Genomic DNA, 20,513 nt, shown 5'->3' with positions numbered 1-20,513 from the left:
TGATGGAAAAGGCTGATAGAATGGAAATCATGAGGGTTAAAATGGAGATGGGTTCATTTTTACACAAGCTTTAACCATAGGGAACTATGCTTGGATTCAGTTTCATGTTTACACAAGCTTGAAATAAAAAACTATGCTTGGATTCAGTTTCATGCTTACACAAGCTTGAAATGAAAAAACTATGCTTGGGATTGGTTTACATGCCCCCAACATGATGACTCGATTCTAGGTGCATGCCCCCCAAGCTTCATTTCATTCACCTAAGTCCACTACTCTTGACTATCAGGTGGATGGAATGAAGGTTCATTTACGAGATCAAGTGAAAGACTTGACTCGGATTTTACGAGATCTAATCTAGGGGACCTTGTTTCATTTTTTAATGAGCTTGACACGAGACAAGGAACTATGCTCAAATCCTTTGTTTCATTTTTTAACGAGGTTGACACAAGACAAGGAACTATCCTCATATTCCTTGTTTCATTTTTTAACGAGGTTGACACAAGACAACGAACTATCCTCATTTTCCTTGTTTCATTTTTTTAACGAGCTTGACACAAGACAAGGAACTATGCTCATACCCTTTGTTTCATTTTTTAATGAGGTTGACACAAGACCAAGAACTATCCTCATATTCCTTGATCAAGACCCATAAGAGGTCATGACTTCCAAGAGGTTCTCATCATATGGGAGAACAATGCTCTGGAAGGGATCTGTAGCAAGGAATCCATTAGAGAGATCTAATTCTAATGCCCCCCAGTACATAATGTACAACATCACAAAATTGATTGTTAGTTGATGTAGGCATGGAACGGGTTGCCACATAATTGAAACATGGTAGGGAAGATACCATTGGGACAAAAGGACCATTTAGGGAAGATGGTTGACTCGAAGCCATATTTGGAGCGGGAAATGAAAGCTGGTCAACGGTGACAATTCTTCCTTCATGCGAGAAACACATCACTCGAAAGAGTGTTGAAACAATAGCTCCCATGTCATAAACATAGTTGTGCCCTAGAAGTAAATTGTAATATAAAGGGCCTGGGACTACCATCACATTGAGATAAACAATTTTTCCTCCCAAAGTAATAGGAAACTGAGGAAGGATCCCTAATGGTTGACTGGTTCCTCTGTTAAAAGCCAACAAATTCTGGGTAACAGGCACAAGCGGCAGTGAACCGAGCACTTTCCAAGCAGTGGAGGAAAGGATACTCACAAATGCACCTTCATCTATAATAGTGTCAGGTACAATCATATTACAAACCTGTACTATGATCTGGAAAGGCACATAAGAAGGAAGACAACATCCTGCCAGTCGATTCCAATCAAAGGAAGTGACCAGACTACTTGGAGGGGGTACTGTAGAAATGGGAGAATTATCCACTTGAGTTACGAGAATGGGAGGATTTTCCTCATGTCTTGATGGAACATGAGGGTTGCCTCCAAGCTCATTGGAATATAAAGAAACGACAAGAACCTGAATGGTATCATACTCTCTCTACGGGAAAGGTACGATTAACTGAAGGTGAAATCGGGTCAACTGTTTCCTCGACCTATTATTGATCAGGTATAGACTCATGGGATTCACATTCAGAGAGAGTGGGTTTGACCGATGATTGATTTGGGTCAGTCACTTTATCAACTAGTGAAGGATTAAGGGAGAGTCTCCTGTAACCGAATGGAAGTCGCTGCGGAGAAGCAGGACGATTATCCAACACTTTTTTGGCTTCATCCAGATAGGGACAAAGGTGAATGGGGTGATTCCATTCACATAACCTACAAGAAAACTTAACTCTACCCTTCTTTCCATGAACTTTACTACCATTAGTTGATGGTGTGTCACCATCATGATCTCCAGAAGTGGATGACACAGGATGATGTGAATGAGAAGACCATTCTTCTAAGATCTGAGGAATATTAGAACAATTTCGAAGAAGATGGTCTCCCGCACAAAGTTTGCATGGATATCGAACTTTGTGAGGCTGATCGGATGCTTTCTCATTAGAATTTTCATTCGAAGCAATGATTACTTGGTTTCTCCCTGCTGAATTTGCTTCGTCTTCTTCTTATTCCCTTTCTTCTTCTTCTTAGCCACCTGGTTACTAGTACCAATACTTTCACCAAGTGAAGAGGAAGAAGGGGAGGAAGAAACAACCGAGGAAGAAGTCAAAGGTTCAACTTTAAGATCAACTAGAGGTTGATTCTATCCAGTTGTAGGAATATTCCGTTGCAGGGCCAAGGAGGTTGAAAACAACCATACTGGCAAGCCGATGGTAAGTCCCAGAAGGGACAATGTAGCCATATAAGGAGCACCAATATTTCCAAAAGGAGGAAAAGGAGTAGGATTCCCATCAAAAGGAATTCCTTGATCGGTGGACTCAAACGTTGTTGCCATATTTTTCAACCTAAGATAAAGTAAGGATCGACGTGGAGGATGTTATCCACAGACAATTAATTTATTTTAATCAAAATAACAAAACAAAACAAAATAGGGATAATCTAGGAAAAAGGATTACCAAGTAACTGTGAACTGTAGAATACCTCTCGGCAAACCGAGAAGTATGTGCAGGTAATCTCCCCGAATGTTGTCTTCAGTGTATCACATTGTACAAGGCAGCTGACTTGGTTACCTAAGGATGGATAGCAACCTAATGTAGTCCTCCCATATATACCCGAAAGTACGTGAAGGCCCAATCCGTGTTAGGATTGTCTGATGCGAAATTGCATAGTGAGAACATTCCTTTATACTTTATGTACTGTAACACCGCCCCATATACCCGAAGGTACATGGATGAGCTACAATATACTCATGTACATGGAATGAGGTATCACAATCAGAATGTATCGCAGACAATTTAGCAACAACTGCTATGTTTAAGACGCCGGAACACGTCTCTAACCTAGACCTCTAAATGTTATCTGTTAAGTTACAATGCTCCATTAGGTTAATTGAGATGACTTTCAAGTTCATCTTCTTAAGAATTTTCCTTTCAAGGATCACCACGCAATGTATGTTGAAATTCCTAGAATGCAACTAATATGATAAACATTCTTTTCATTCAATTTGACAATGAAAACCTTAGCTAGTAAGGGATAAAGCAATCAGATCTTTGACAAAGAGAAAAGAGCACACCTAATGCAAGTTTTTCTTTTCAGTCCCTTTAGTGTTTAGATGAACAAAAAAGAAACTATATGCACATACAATCAATCAATATTTTCGCAAGAAACGAAGACTCTACGACAGTTCCTTTTTGAAAGAAATGAAGACTTTACGACAATTTCTTTTCAAAAGAAATGAAGACCTTACGACACTTTCTTTTTTAAAGAAATGAAGACTTTACAACACTTTCTTTTAAGAAAAGACTAATCGACTGTAAACTAACTTTGACAATGAATCGATAATGACAAATAAATCATTTAAGAAACATTAATCAATCAAGTCAAAGTAGGGCTAGCAAAGGAGATACAATCTTGATTTCAGAGACATGACACTCATTGATCATTCATCAAGAAATCAAACATAAGAAATTTGGTGAAAAACCCTATCCAAAGGTGGAAAACTAACGCAAGGAGGATTAGCGTAGCCCTGAATGGGATACAGTGCGCTTCAGAGCACTGTCCCTAAGCCAAGGGTGCTCTGCAGCGCACTGTGTCCCTCGCAAGCATGCGTTAGGGATAGTAATCCATTTCAAGAGGTAACTAAACAAAAATTTTGACCAAAATTCACTTCAACAAGGATTAAATACAATCAATGAAAGGAAGTAAGGTATGCTAGAGTGTCCTAGGATGTGGATAAGTTACTTGGAACGATGATCGTTCCCCTGTGGAGTCGCCAATTTGTTATGAAGAATTTGGTATCTATGGATAAATACTAATTCCCTAGATACATAGCCATATCTAGAACAACAGTTTAAAGCACTTTAACCCTTTTATATAAACAATAGATAAGATAAAGAGAATGGGAGGACCTACTTGTAATTTTTGTTTCCTCTTGTCTCCTTTGTATCGGTCCTGTCGCTCCTTCCCCTACTTAACACGCTTGAGAAGTACCTGTAAACATGATTACAAGTAAATGGAATCAGATACATTCACACATATAAGCATCACATATCAAGATAAGCATATGGAAAAAGGTGTAAAAACTTTATTGAATAGCAGGAAGAATTACAACCATGAAGCCTGATTCGAAGTCACTCCTCCAGATTTGGTTCCATCCACATCACATCATAAGCATGATATTCTGGCAGCATAACAACACTTACAATAGTCTCAATTCTTAAACTAACATTATCTCCTTACAATTCATCAAAGTCCAGCCCCTGATCACTTAGATGAGTGCTCAATTTATAGGAAGATGGAGGAGGTTTTGTCATCAATGAAGGTATTGAATGGCCTTCCATACTTAGAATTAGTTCCATGGAGGAAGGGATGAGAGGATAAGAGGTATCTTAACTCATTCCTCATCCATTTTCGAGCTCATAGGAGATGATAAGTGTGGGAATCTTCTAGAAGGCTCCAGAAGATAAGAATATTCCCCAAACCCTATGTGAATTTCACTCAAACTCGCCCAGCGTAGGTCAAAGAGGGCCTAAGTGCTCTGTAGAGCACCCTGGCATGGACTTAACTGCTCTATAGTGCACCCTTGCATGGGCTTACCTGCGCTGGTCCCTCTAGAGGTCATTTCAAGATGTCTTCAAGCCATGAAACTATCTGGGTAGGAGGCATTCAAAAGGTTGACTTGTTTAGGGCATGTAGCAACTGAAATTAGGGTTTTATGAGCCCTAAAACACTGATCTGGATGATGGGAGTGATGTGCCCAAATGGATTTGTAACACCTGGTCACCTGCATCCAAAACGATTATGCATCATGGTAGATTAAGAGGTTTGTGGATTTGATGTCGTCCCGTCATGAGTGACTGAAGATACAAGTACACAAACAAACCTAGCGTGACGACAGATAGGATGAACAAAGGGAGTACATGCAGAAGGACATGTTCTCCAATGGATGAAAAAATGATGCATGCAAAGAGATGTGCTCACGAACAGATGATCATGCAAAGATGTGTTTGCAGAGGGACAGATGAGCGAACATGCGAGGATGTGTTCGCACACGAATGAACGGACAAACATGCAATTTTTGCGAACAAAGTAACTTGTTAAGCATGCTGACATACAAGCAAGGAGAAACGTGCGAATGCAACATCAAGCGAACCCAATGACCATCGAAGACTCCTCGCACTTTTCCATGTGGAGGTGAAGCTGTGACACACCATGACGACATCCATCATCCAACAACACTACAGCTAGACATGCACACGAGAAACAACATGAATGTACCAATACTTTCATGTCGAGTCTTGTCATGAGTCATGTTGTCCATTTCTCTACTGTGGGCCATACTGTAAATCAATGTAATGTGACGTGGAAGTCCAAGAGACCCACTTATCATATGAAGAGTCATGTAAATTCAAAAGGTCATGGAAGTCAAACAATCATGAGGGAAGTCGAACATCCATAAGGGTCAGTTTCACCCTTGGCTATAAATACCCCCTTGTTACCGGGAAAAGTGTCTATTTAGAACTACTCTATCCCACTAAGGTGTGACAGCTGCCTTAGAAACAAACAGAGAAAACTACTTTTGTATCTCCTTTATGAACTATAAACAAAGAAGAATAGGAAGAACCAACCTGTGTCTTGCGCTAGTCCTTTGATCCAATCTCTCTCCTCTTTGACAGCTTCCAGCTACCTGCCCCCTTACTTGCCCAGCTTCACCAAGTACCTGTAAGATCACAGAAGAAGAAAACTATACAAAGACATGGATTTATATTCATAAATAACTTAGGATCAGATTTAAGTTAACCATACAAATGGAACAAGCATCAATGATACAAAAGCATGGAGGAGAAACTCAAATAGTTTTTATTGATATACAAGAAGATCCAGGAGGAGTTACAACCGATGATTCCTGACCCAGCATCAACCTCCTAGCAAAGAAGCCCCTCTTCACCTCCAACAAAGCATAGATCACCCAATTCTCTGATATGTGTCTCAAAACCAACAACAATTCCTTACAATGTTCAAAATTCCAGCCTCTGGATCTCTGGGATGAGGGATCCATATATAGATGTATGCAAGGAGGATGAGTCAGCTTGTGATTCGATTAGTGGCTTCTCTCTGTCAGTTCTTGCTTCCACTTGGAGACTGAAAGCCTCTTACTCATCCTTGGCCGAATTCAGTGAGGCAAGTGTCATAGGAGAAGATTCTGGAAGCTTCCATTGTCTCTCCACCTCGCGGAATGACACTGCCATTTGTCATTTCCCGCTCAACGCACCCTGGTAGTGCATTTAGGTGCGTTGCAACGCACCTAGCTAGTGGATTTAGGTGCTATGCAACGCACTTAGCTAGTGGAGCAGCTGAAATGATCCTGTTTTGACTTATTTTGAGCAGTTTCTGGTGGAGAACTTCTGGGAGAAGCTGTAGTTTGTTGACCTTGTTCCTTTAGGGGTTAGAACAACACTTTTAGGGACTTAGGAGCCCTTGGTTTATGGACATTTCATGCTTGGAGCTGCAAGGCACAAAAATGTCTATAACAGTTGCCCCCTAAAGTATGAGGCCGTTTATCGGGTGAAATGCTTTATTATGAGGATCCGAAGTTCTTTCAATGCTGGGAGGAGACCTGTAATAAGATACAATACAATACATTATCTTCATACTGTTTTCATGATCTATCTGAGGCGGGCATTCCAATGCTCAGCTTTATAAATTCATTTTCATGTACATAGGATAGACAATCGTCTGATGGTAGACTGATGATTCTGATAGAGCCATCATCCTTTTGGTAGGATGATTATCTGTGCTGTAATGCTGTACATTTGAATGTCTTTATTTCCCTGAATATATATCGCAGCCCGGATGGATGAAACTAGATCCGGGGTCTTCAATCTCGTCCGATCTTCACTCGAAGTACAAGTCGATCCATGTGAGAAATGTTTTGAAGTCGAACATGGAAAGACATCGCTTGATTACCAGTCAATGATGTAAACCGTTAACAAGCGCGAGAGGAATCACCGATAATGATAATGATCCTCAAGGTACTGCAGTACAATTCACGTGGTGTGAATAAAGGACTTGGCGTCGAACACCACGCAAAATCTTTCGGTCGAAGGTCATTGATGTAAACCTGTCTCCGGAAGTGAGAAACTTGCCATTGAGGCATGCAAGCTTCAAAGTACTGAATGGGGTGTTCCTACACCAACTTCTTGGATAATGAGTTGATGTCGACAAGAAGTGATCCGTCACAGGAGGGCCTTAATGAATCCCACATCAATGACACGGAACGGAGCAAATGATTTTGATGGAGGTGAAAACGATCTGATGATATATGGTTCAGGGTGGCGGTCATGAAAGAATGGAGTATAATGTATGGTAGTGGGCGGGACACAGGTGGCCTTTCTGGATGACTTCTCTTGAACATATCGGCGACACTGATGTGATGGATTGGTAGCATTAACCCCAAATGTGGATGGTATGGCGTGACCATGGCGATGTGACCGGTGAATGAAACAACCCAACCCGACTCGGGCACGGAGTGAAAGTGTCATGTTCAAGAGCGACTTGCTACCAATAAAGATTCTTTGAGTTTTCTTCCCAATTTTTCCCCAGTCATTGCTGACCAGTACCTCTTTATTTTTGTCAAGCTTGAGGAGGATAACATATGCTTGTTCTATAATTTTCCCTTCGGGCAAACCCATCGCTATGTTTTAACGAGCCTAGTGATAGTGAAACTCGTTCTCGTCTAAAGACAAGTTTGTCGCTATTAATCTTTTTAACGAGTTTAACGACAAAGATAACTCAGTCCTTTTCATTTTTAGAGAGTCTGAAAAGGTACGTAAAGGTAACTCCAAAATTCCTTTTTCGTCATCTAATCCCTTAAGTCCGAAAAAGTATAAAACAATACAGAAGGGATGAATTTTCGATAGCTTTAACGAGCCGAACAAAACAAGCGCTCGATCTTTTTGTGCAATAATCCCTCAGGTCCAAAAAGATTAAAATCTAGAGGAGGGATAGCACTTCCTGTCCCTTTAACGAGCTGGAAGGCCAGAAATCGGCAATCTTTTCATATTTTACGAGTTAGAAAAGAGCTTAAAGAAGACTCGTCTTTTGAGGAACGAGTGATAAAATGGGTAGCAGCTGATTCCAGGTAAGGTTTGGAATTTTCCAATCACGGCAGTGTCACAAGGATGGCTAGTGAAATCACTCTTCGCAGCTGTTCCTCAAAATGGGTAAAAAATCAGATGGAGGTGAATGATCGGCCAATGAAAAAGTGGAGGTGACGGTGCAAACACGACCAAGGCTTTAATGGCTGAAGTACTACATTCACGGTGGTTATTTACCAGGGAATAGTTCATTTTTTAACGAGCTTAAACGCGGGTGGAAACATTTGCTCGGTCTGGGTTTATTTTTTAACGAGCTTGAACCTCGCGACAACACTGCTCGATCAGATGGTCTTGTTTTGATTTTTACCATAAATAGCTTTGTCCTTTCAAAGGTCGTACTGTATTTTCAACTGCTTCATCAAACTAGTCAGAAATGAACAATATTTGCTTGAAAACGAGTTTAAAACGCTTAATATTTTACTTTGAACTACGTAAAAGTAATTAAAAAGTGTTTTTTACCTCTCATTTTACCATTTCATTTGAACTTGGTTTGTTGGAGCTTTGGAGGTGCTTTTCCCCCTCGATCTTCATCAGTTGATTTCGAGAGATTCTGTGGACGATTCTCGGCGCCGTCTGGACCAGGTAGGAGCTAAACCTGAGCTCTTTCATTTCATGGTTTCCATTCTGCCTTTTGAGCTTGATTCCTAGCTTTTCTGAGCCCTTGGGGTTTGAGGAACTCGTTCTGCCATCAACGCACCCCCAGTGTATCGAAACCTGCGTTGAATGCTGGCCTGTCTGAAGGCTATCTGGCTTTCAACGCACCTAGAACACTGCTGCAGGTGCATTGGGCGCAAAAAGGGAATTTGAAGCACAATTTTTGATGGAATTTTTGCCTGTTTCTTACCAAAATCAAGATCTAACTCCTCTCTTGTTTGTTTTTCAGAGATCTTTGGAGTAAGATGACCCTTACATGGCGAGAACGTGAGCATGAAGAAGAGGACATGATTGCCTTACATGATCCAGTTACAGTGAACGCGCTGCGGAATTGTGGCTTGCTGAAGTTCTTCCGCATTTCTAGCATGAGACAGCAGATCAACTTACTGCAGTATTTGCTCGATGCTTGGGATCCTACTAATCAGGTTTTCCAGATTAGGGGCAAATCTATCCCCTTGACTGCAGTAGACATCTATTTCTTGACTGGCTTGTCGAGGCGGGGTGCCCCCATCTCTTTGTCATGTTTGGCCCGAGGAGGTGATTCTGTGAGAGATTATGTCCGCCGGTATTGCAGAGAAGGATCTCAGCCGAGTAAAGACGGCAAGATCATCATCCGTGATGTCACTGACAGGTCCCTTAGGACTATTCTGTTTACTTTTGGTAGGATGGCCGGTAGTGCGTCTCTTCATGTAGCCAACCGATCTTATATGCAGCATGCCTTGGAATGCCTCCAACCGAAGGTGTTCAACTGGTGCGACGCAGTACTTCTTGTGATGAAAGAACAGTTGACCAAGATAAAGAATGGGAGGTTGAAGAACTTTGGGTATGGTTCTATTTTGACCGCCTTTGCCTTGGAGAAGATACCACTGATGCAGCCGCAGTACATTGCACTCGATTTACCTTCTCCTACTGAACCATGTATGCAGAGATGGGTTGACCATATGTCTAGGCATGCTGGCCAGTCTCAGATTTCATTTTCTGATACCTTCTTCAGGTGGTTTGATCGTCAGGAGATGGTTTATTCTGAGTATCCATACTCTGGCATGGACTTCTGGGGCGATCCAGATTTAGTACTGCCGGACGGCGAGCAGTGGGGTGCCATTGGTAAAATCTCTGACCATATTGCTGTTTACTATTTTTTTGTTTATAATGTCCTTGTGCTTTATTCTATCAAGACTTTAATCAAACTCATGTGTACATGCAGATGTTGGTCCCGTTCGTCCAGTAGTTCGCCTGAGAGTCGTCCAGTAGTTCGTGCCTCACCAGCCCCCAGCGCCCGACCTCGAGAGCACAGACAGCAGGCAGGCCTGGACTCGTAGGGCGATGATACTACACAGCATCATACTATTGGTGTGCCCAGACGATGGACTCGTCTCCTACGCATGATCGCACATGGCTGTGACTTGCTATCACGAGCATCATTAGACTAGGGTGCCCACTAGTATTTTGAGTTTTTGGGTCATTTGACCAATTTTGTCTTGGTTACAGACATTATGTGTAAACCATAAACAGTTATATATATTTTTGATTTTCGGAGTTTTATTTTGGTTGAGTTACATGATCCAAATGCAAAACATTGATGATATGTTTCTTTTTATAAATGTTGCAAATGTCTATCTAACACATAGTTTGCTAATGAGTCAGTTAATGTGTTTAAGTTTCTGGAAATATGTTGATATTGAATAAGATCAAACTGTCTTTCCAAAATCTTAACCCTTAGGAACATGCGATAAATAGCTGGGTTTCGGACGAAATATATACCATTGAGTTGTAGTATTACGAGTTGTGAGTCTAGCCTGACAATTAGTCGGCGTATACCATGAGTGATGGCATCAGAGAGAAGTTCTATCAATGCGCTATACTCAGCGATGTTATTCGTTGATCGACCAATACATACACCTCTGAAACTTACTAACTCGCCGCTTGGATCAAAAATGGCCCAGGCTGTGGAGGACAGGTTCCGCGAACTACGACTCGCTCCGTCGGCATATCCAACACATGGCTCCAATAGGTTTGACATCTGCAATAAATGTAAAAAGTGGATTACTCGACCAAAACAAACACTTTAGCGAAAACAAAAATATAACAAAAGCATATTGGTTACCATTACGCATAGTAACGCTTGAGGTACAACCCATTACGGGGTTGTGCCAGTGGAATTCCGTCATAATCCATTAACTCGTAGGCTCCCTTTGCTAACACTCGTTTAACAATATAGGGGCCCATCCATAAAGACTTAAATTTACCTGCTCCCAATTTATCGGATTCTTGGTCGTAAAGCAAGACCAAGTCACCTTCCGAGAAGACACAGGGTTTGACATTTTTTTCGAACTGCGCCTTGACTCGTTTCTTATGGGCTTTGTTAGCCAAAGCGGCATCACGACGGGTTTCATCCAATTGGATTAATTCCAAGAAACGAGCTTCTTCTTCCGAAGTTCCGGGGAGGAGATCAATTGCGAGTTTGAGAGACGAGATTTCACACTGGATTGGTAGGATTGCTTCCAGGCCGTATACCAGTTGGAAGGGTGTGAATCCGGTTGCATTCCTTACCGATGTTCGGTAAGCCCACAAAGATGAGTACAGGATTAGGTGCCATCTTCTTGTGAACTCCGATAATCCTTTGCAGCATGCGTTTCAGGACCTTGTTGATCGCTTCAACTTGTCCGTTGGCTTGCGGATAATATGGAGTAGAGCTGTCGTGAGACAACCCTAGTTTGGCAGCTAATTCGACCATCATGTGATTGCGAAAATGAGATCCATGATCTGTGACTATAGCCTGTGGTACGCCGAATCTGGCGACTACATGATTGAAAAAGAAGAGGGCAGCTGTTTCACCAGTATTATCTAATGTAGGCATCGCCTCGGCCCATTTGGTAAAATAGTCAACTGCGACTATGATATACCCATGCCCCCCGGTCGAGGTGGGTTACATGTCATGAAATCGATGCCCCATTTGGCGAATGGCCCAACAACAACTATTGGCTGCAGAGGTGTGGGTGGTCTTCTGGTTTTGCTATCAAAAATTTGACAAGCATGGCAACTTCTGACTGCGGTTATGCAATCTTTGAACATTGTTGGCCAGAAGTATCCTGCTCGTAAATTTTTTTGTGCTGTAGCATATCCAGATTGATGCCCCCCACACGCGCCTGAATGACACTCATTCAAGACTTTTTCGGCCTCCTCATGGGTGAGGCACCTTCTCAGAACTGTATCGATACCACGACGGTAAAGTGTATCACCGACGATCATGTAGTCTTTTTCTTGGTATCGAATACGTTTTTGTTCAAAGTGGGAGGTGTTTGGCCTAAATTTTTGGGTTTGGAGATAAATGATTATATCTCCATACCACTCATTGCTTGTAGATATCAGAAACAAACTCTCATCCACGATTGATTCTTCGGATGTTTCATCGTTGGACGACGATGGGAGATCGCACAATAATTCTGTGAAAACTAGAGCTTTCTTTGACTTGGATTTTACAAATTCCAGATCAAACTCTTGAAGGATTGCTATCCATTTTGAGTATTTGCCCCCCAGTAACTGTCGCGACAATATATAAGTCATGGGGTTGCAATCTGACAGAATGGTAGTTTTCCGAAAGAGGACATAGTGTCAAAATCTTTGTATCGCTTGAATAGCTGCAAGCGCTAGTTTTTCAACGTAAGAATATTTGCTTTCTGTATCATTTAAGTTTTTACTTAAATAATATATAGGATGCTCAATTCCATCGACTTCTTGAACTAAAACCATTGCGATGGTCGTATCTGCTGCAGCCAGATACAGGTTAAAGTCTCTTTGATAATCAGGGGCGTACATTAATGATGCTTTCATCAGGGAATCTTTCAAAGCATCAAAGGAAGCTTGCGCAACCTGATCCCAGACAAAGGGTATCTCCTTTTTCAAAAGACGTGTATAACCCTTAGCAAGTTCTGCGTAATTTGGAATGAACCTCCTCAGAAAGTTTGCTTTCCCTTGGAGTTTCTGAATCTGAAGAAAATTCGAAGGTGGAGGCAAGTTTATGATTGCCTGGACCTTACAGGGGTCGAGACGAATCCCATCCTTGGAGACTACAAAGTAAACGACCAGAACTGACGCAAAATACACATTTGTGCGGATTGAGTCGTATCTTGTAGTGTCGGCAACGTAGAAATATCGCTCTTAAATGTTGCGGATGATCAGTCCGCTTTCGCGAATGAGCCGGAAGGTCGTCGAGGTATGGTTGAACGATGTTTTTGATGTCATGGAAGGCATAATTCATTGCCCTCTGAAACGTCGCCCCTGCGTTCTTTAAACCAAAGGGTAATTTTCGATATGCGAATGTGCCCCACGGACAAATAAATGCAGTCTTTGACTGCTCCTGTGGGCGGATATTTATTTGATTATACCCGGAGAATCCATCCATGAATGAAAAGATTTCGCATCCGGCGCATTCATCAATCATCTGGTCAATGAAGGGTGTAGGGTATTTGTCTTTTGGACAAGCTTGATTTACATCCCTATAATCGACGCACACTCTAATTGTCCCCTGTTTTTTCATAACAGGGACAATATTTGATACCCAATCGGTTAGAGGAACCGGGTAGATGAAACCAGCATGGAGAAGTTTTTCAACTTTCGCCTTAATGGCAGCGGCTTTCTTGGGGTGCACCTGTCGTAGCCGTTGTCGTACTGGTTTGACAACTGGATACATCTTAATTTCGTGTTCAACGATACTTGAGTCAATGCCTGGCATTTCACTATATGACCAAGCAAAGACATCTCTGAATTCGCGAAAAAGAGCGTTATATATTTCCAGTTCTGAAGGAGAACAACATTTGCCAACATAAATATTCTCTACAACATCTGTTTTGGTCGAGATATTTATGGCTATAGTCTCTTCAATGTTCGACAAGTTTCGCTCGGAATCCACCGTATTTACAGTATTTGACAGAAAATCAAAGACTGAAGGATGATAAAGGTCATTTTGAGTATCTTCTCCATAATCTGGAAGAAGAGAACGATGGTGGGAATCATTCCATGGCGCTCCTTCAATTACCATTGATTGGACAATTCCTTCGTCGGTGACATGCACTCGCGACCAAGGATATGAAGGGGTACCATATTCTCTAGACCTATCTATCCAAACGCTTGATGAACGTTGATTTGGGTTTGCCTCCCATGCTAGGAACATTGATTGCTATAATATTTCCGTTGGGCTTGGGGGCAAAACCACTTCATGATCCATGTTGATATCGTTTTCTGAGATCTTTATAGAAGATATCATGTTGCAGGTTCCTATCGATGCTACTTCTGCCAGATTGATTGGAGGTGGAAGAGCGAAAGTTCCCATTAGTATAGGATCTTTTAGTAGGCCTACTATGATATTCTGAAGCGAATGGGGGCTTCCATGGATCATGGGAATGCTTCCAGTAACTTGAGAACCATTGGGGAGGAAGTTCTGTTGATCGACGATTGTAATCCCTTCTTGAAAGGGAAATGCAATCTTTCTAAAATAGGTCGACACAACAGCTGCCATGGCATATATCCATGGTCGTCCTAGTAGGATGTTGTAATCAAGATTCCCATCGATGACTTCAACATCTATTTCTACTGTTTTCCTTCCTAGTTCAACTTTCAAGTTATTTAGGATACCATATGGGGTATATGTCCTTCCGTTGAATGCTTTTAATGTCGTCGCAGACCGCGACAAGGTTGGAGATCCTAAAGTTTTCCGGCAACTCATCGACATAATACATGTAGATGCCCCCTCATCAATAATTGTTCGATGAACAGTTTTGTTGAGGGATTTCACTTGAACAAGGAAAGCTAGTTGAGCTGGTAACTGAGGATCGTATCCTTTCTGATCGAAGGATACAAGATTGGAATCCTTTGGATCAATCCCACCAATTGCCGATAATAAAGGCTGCCTTTGGGATGGGCAATTTTGTAGTACTTCAACTGTCGACATAGCGGATGGCGATTGGGCCAAATCTTCCACTATGTTATAATGCTGTGCCGCTCTAGCACGGGGATTAAATGTCGACTTGTGTACTACTCCCTTTGGCGGTTTTATCGTCAATTCAGGGATGGTGGGTGGTACAACTTCTGTCGAAGTTGTTGTCGAACTACTTGGTTGATCTTTATCCTTGTTGTTCGACAGCTGCGGATTCCCATAATCTTTGTTCCTTGTCGATATCAAAGCATCATTTTTCTGTTTTGAAACCGACAACATTAGCACTTGAGACGGGGAAGCATTTCCACTTTCAACCAGATTTGTTCCTGGATTTGGAAACGGATCAGTTAACACTGCTGAGGTTTTCGAATTCTTAAAGAATTTTTTAAGCTCTGCTCTGTGTGGACAATCTAAAGTCCGATGATCCTCATCGCATATCATGCATGGAAATTTTGGTTTCCTATTTCCAGGAGGGTTTGAAGAAGATTTTTCAGGTGATGATTCCTCCTGTTTCTTCTTCTTCCCTTTGCCCTTCTTCTTGCTTCCTGGTTGCTTGGTTTCTTTGCCTTTGTCTGTCGACACGGCATTTACTTCCGAAGCAAGAAGTTCGTCTTTTGCATTTTGACCTGAAATCTTACGGGCCTTTTTGGATGTAGCCTTTGTCGATTTCGTGTTTGTCGTGCCAATCACGCCATCGCCGACATGAGAGTCATTGTTTGATTTAGGAGGAGGAGGAATTGAGAATTTCGGTCTAGGGGCGTCAGGTATTTTGTCGTAGAGCGTGCCGGACTGAGTGTAAATCAAGTCCAAATATTGTGCACGAGCGATAACTTGCTCTTCTGTTACGACTCCCCCCTTTGCCACATCTTCCGTGATGGAAGGCAGTAATGACTTGATAAACCATTCAGCTAACAGCTGATCGGGGACATATGTTTTTACCATTCTACGACGACGTCGCCACTCATGTATATGATCAGATATGTGAGTGGTCGTTGTCTGTTTAAAGTTGGTAAGAAGTTCTGTTCCCGTTTCATACCTTATTGGTAATTGAAAATGGGTTAAAAAGGTTGTGGCTAAAGTACTGAAGTTGTCGAACGAAGCTCTAGGCAATTCAATGTACCATTTTGCCGCTGGACCCGTTAACGTCCTCTGAAAGAGGCGAAGTCTTATCGAATCATCATTTAGGGTGTTTGATGAACACCATAGATGAAAGGTCATCACGTGATTCGATGGATCTTCACCCGGATTTCCATTAAATTTAGGAATATCTGATGGATGTTTATGCGGAATCGCTGGCCACCAAGGGGCGTAAGCAATTGGATCGTTTGTTAACTGATTTAAATCCGGTAACTCTAAGGTTGCCACGAAGGGTAACTGTTGATTCAGGTTAGGTGAAGCATACCCAGGATAAGATGGAATCGCCTGAGCAGTTGGTCTTTGCATACCGGCATAATGCATTTGATGCTGGTATGTTTGGTACGGTTGGTGGACTTGACCATTGTAAAATGGTTTATTTTGATCGTTTTGAATGTACGGCTGTCCACTGTTCGCAAAGATTTGTTGCTCAGAACTTTGGTATACTTGTTGGAATTGCGGTTGTTGGTATTGCACCAGCCATGGTTGTGAAGCCATGTGCTGTTGCCCGATACTAACCGTTTGACCAAGGTGAGGGGTAATTGTACCCGTCTGGACCTGTGTCGCCCCACTAGTTGGCGATTGTGGTTGAGTCGCAGGGTCAAGGGGTTGTTGCATTACAACCTGAGAAACCTGAGGTTGGCATACAACAGGAAGCGCTTGAACTTGTGACACCGTCACAATAGCTGGCGTAGTCGGGATGTTCGACATAGGTACACATTGTTGCATTGAATACACAACTCTTGGTTGTTGAGGTAGTATAGGTACCCAACCACTTGAGGTAATTCCAGTATAACCTGAATATTGTTGTGAACTCCCGTATGGATATCCTCCCGGAGGGGATAATGAAAGGGCATACTGCCCCCCATACGGTGGTAATCCAGAACTCAAGGGAATTGTTTGCCCTTGGGGACCGGACTGCCCAAATTGACCTCCAAATGGATCAATTTGTTGAGACTCAACATAAGAGTTTCCGGATATTATTCCGGATGAACAAACAGGAACGGACCATACTGTCGAAGTAGCCCCTGGGTGAGCTCCTTCTAGCGGTTGAGAGCTAGTCGGGACAGATGGTATGCCGGCGAACATTGTCGGAGTGATAGCAGGGAGTTCTGCCGTCGCTGTGTCAGATGACACAGTCCTAGATGTTGACGGTTGTTCAGACATTTGTAGTCTATCCAAAAGATTACCTAGCGATTCTACAGGAACTTCCGCTGGTGGTAGACTAACTTCTGATGACGAAGGATATAGAGTGACCCCGACTCCAAAGTGCGTTGGAGTACTTGTTTGAGGATCTTCTACAATTTCTTCTATTGCAATCAGACCAGGTGGAAGGGGAAGACCGTCAGGTCCGTAAAATATTTCTGGTGCCGAAGAAGGTGTGAAATCGGCAACGACAGATGTTTGAAGAGTAAGACTCTCCGAACCGGTTGTAGATGGAACTGGTTCGGTAACACAAGTGTTTATTCTCAAACTAGGATCAGTATCACTGTCCTTCTGTGGCTGCTGAACTTCTTCTGTACAGGCAGGGATTCCAGAAATGTTTGGAGTAACCAGAGTCTCTGATGTCGTTGGAACACTTGTTCTAACTTTGATAGGAGATTTGGAACCGGTTAAACGAGTTCGCTTTGTCCGTACTGGTTTCGATTCCGAAGACAAAGACGGTTGACTCGTAAGCCTCCGCGAACGACGGGGTTTCAATTGACTTTCTTCCACGATTGTGAATTACTCGATCAACTAAAATAAAGGGAAGGTATGTTTCCGAATTAAATGAATTTTAGACGCTTTTGACACAACTTGTTTTTTCAGTTTTTAAGAGTCGAGAAAAAACAAAAGATGACTCTAATCTCCTTCGATTTTTAATGAGCCTGAAGTGACAAGTGCTCAGATGGACCTTTTCTGTTAAAGAGTCTGAAAAGGAACGAAAGGGACTGCTCTGGAGGTCTAGGTAGAGGGAGTACCAAACCAATCGCAAAACTGCAGAATACTTTTTACGGTACGGCAGTCAATCTTCCCGAATGCTGTGTTCAGTGCATTGCGATCAGTAGGGCGGCCGACACGGCTTCCTATGGATAAAGGATTTAAGCCTATAGGGGTCTCCCAATATATACTCGACGGTACGTGGGAGCACAAGTCCGTACTGGCACTTATCGTCTCAAAGTGGAGGAATCACCCAACCATCAGTGAGGACAACAGTTACCAGGCTTTACGACGCCGGAATACGTCTCTAGCCTAGACCTCTAAATGTTGTGCGTTAAGTTCCAAAGCGTTGTTAGATTCATTGAATTTATTTTAAGTTGATCTTTCTTATGAAGTTTGCCTTTTGGGTTCACCACGAGATGTAGATGTAATTCCTAAAATGCAATCTAAAGATGATAAACAAACTTTTATCTCTTTTCAGCAATGAAAATCCTAGCTACTAGGGGAAAAGAAAGACACAATCTTTTCACAAAGAGCAAAGAGCACACTGTAAATGCACTTTCCTAAATCAAGCCAAACAGACTGTTTATATGCAAATGCACATGCATGTATTTGTTTTTCACTTTCTTAGTATTGATGCTAAAAAGAAAGTTGATGTACAAATCTGAATTTGCTTTCAAGCGACAAACACAAACAAGCTTCTTTTCGAAATCAAAAGGTAGAGATGATTACGACACTTTATGATTTTGAAATAAATACTCGTTTTGACACTAGAAAGTCACAAACTCAAACCAAAGACAATAGTAAAAGCATAATCGACCATCAACAGCAAATAAAATTTCTCCTATGATAAAAATCGACACTTGTGACAGATCTAAATTAAAGGACGACAGTACGATTATTATACTTTTGCAATGGAAAACTGTAAACGACTCAACAAACACACAAAAACATCTACAGTTCTTTTGTACAAATGAGGCGGAATATCAGTAAGGAAAAGGGGGTTTGAAACAGTCATATACTGATCATAGGCTGCAAAAAATCAGAGACAAAACTGGAAAGAATGAAGCAAAGAACCTCAGCTGCATAGGGCTAGGCTGATCAGCGCACCTGTTACATAGAGAAACTGCATTGCAGTGCAGGTTTCCCTCTCGGGAAGTGCGTTGAAATGCAGAACCTCTTCACAGTGCCTGCACTGGGGCAGAAACGAGAATTCTATCTGGGTTCTGGGTCACATTTTGCAGTTTAGTCTTTGGTTTTTGGCCGAGTAAAAGCAATCAGTAATGCACAATCAGGGGTAGATCTAAGGAGGGTCTAAGAGCTATCACAAGGGCAATCAGATAGTCTATGAATCAGCTGTTCAAATCATAAACAGATCCAGTGAATGGATTGAAGTAGCAGATGTCTACTTTGCATTTGTTATGGCAAATGCACTTCGATTGCTACTTATAAGTTTATGAAACAAACAACATGAGATACACAAACAAACTAATTAGACAATCGTCCCCAGTGGAGTCGCCATTTTGTTACCGGGAAAAGTGTCTATTTAGAACTGCTCTATCCCACTAAGGTGTGACAGCTGCCTTAGAAACAAATAGAGAAAACTACTTTTGTATCTCCTTTATGAACTATAAACAAAGAAGAATAGGAAGAACCAACCTGTGTCTTGCGCTAGTCCTTTGATCCAATCTCTCTCCTCTTTGACAGCTTCCAGCTACCTGCCCCCTTACTTGCCCAGCTTCACCAAGTACCTGTAAGATCACAGAAGAAGAAAACTATACAAAGACATGGATTTATATTCATAAATAACTTAGGATCAGATTTAAGTTAACCATACAAATGTAACAAGAATCAATGATACAAAAGCATGGAGGAGAAACTCAAATAGTTTTTATTGATATACAAGAAGATCCAGGAGGAGTTACAACCGATGATTCCTGACCTAGCATCAACCTCCCAGCAAAGAAACCCCTCTTCACCTCCAACAAAGCATAGATCACCCAATTCTCTGATATGTGTCTCAAAACCAACAGCAATTCCTTACAATGTGCAAAATTCCAGCCTCTGGATCTCTGGGATGAGGGATCCATATATAGATGTATGCAAGGAGGATGAGTCAGCTTGTGATTTGATTAGTGGCTTCTCTCTGTCAGTTCTTGCTTCCACTTGGAGACTGAAAGCCTCTTACTCATCCTTGGCCGAATTCAGTGAGGCAAGTGTCATAGGAGAAGATTCTGGAAGCTTCCATTGTCTCTCCACCTCGCGGAATGACACTGCCATTTGTCATTTCCCGCTCAACGCACCCTGGTAGTGCATTTAGGTGCGTTGCAACGCACCTAGCTAGTGGATTTAGGTGCTATGCAACGCACTTAGCTAGTGGAGCAGCTGAAATGATCCTATTTTGACTTATTCTGAGCAGTTTCTGGTGGAGAACTTCTCGGAGAAGCTGTAATTTGTTGACCTTGTTCCTTTAGGGGTTAGAGCAACAATTTTAGGGACTTAGGAGCCCTTGGTTTATGGACATTTCATGCTTGGAGCTGCAAGGCACAAAAATGTCTATAACACCCCTCATTTGTATATACAAAGGACTTTTCGCCTTGACTCCTCCCACATAGCCTTGAGAGTCTGTAATATTTTCTTTGAGGAGTAAGTAATGGCTC

The sequence above is a fragment of the Pinus tabuliformis genome, chromosome 7, assembly GCF_031772625.1.
Source record: "Pinus tabuliformis cultivar Carrire ecotype Pingquan chromosome 7, CPIR1, whole genome shotgun sequence".
NCBI lineage: Eukaryota > Viridiplantae > Streptophyta > Pinopsida > Pinales > Pinaceae > Pinus > Pinus tabuliformis.
This window is presented reverse-complemented; position numbering follows the sequence as displayed.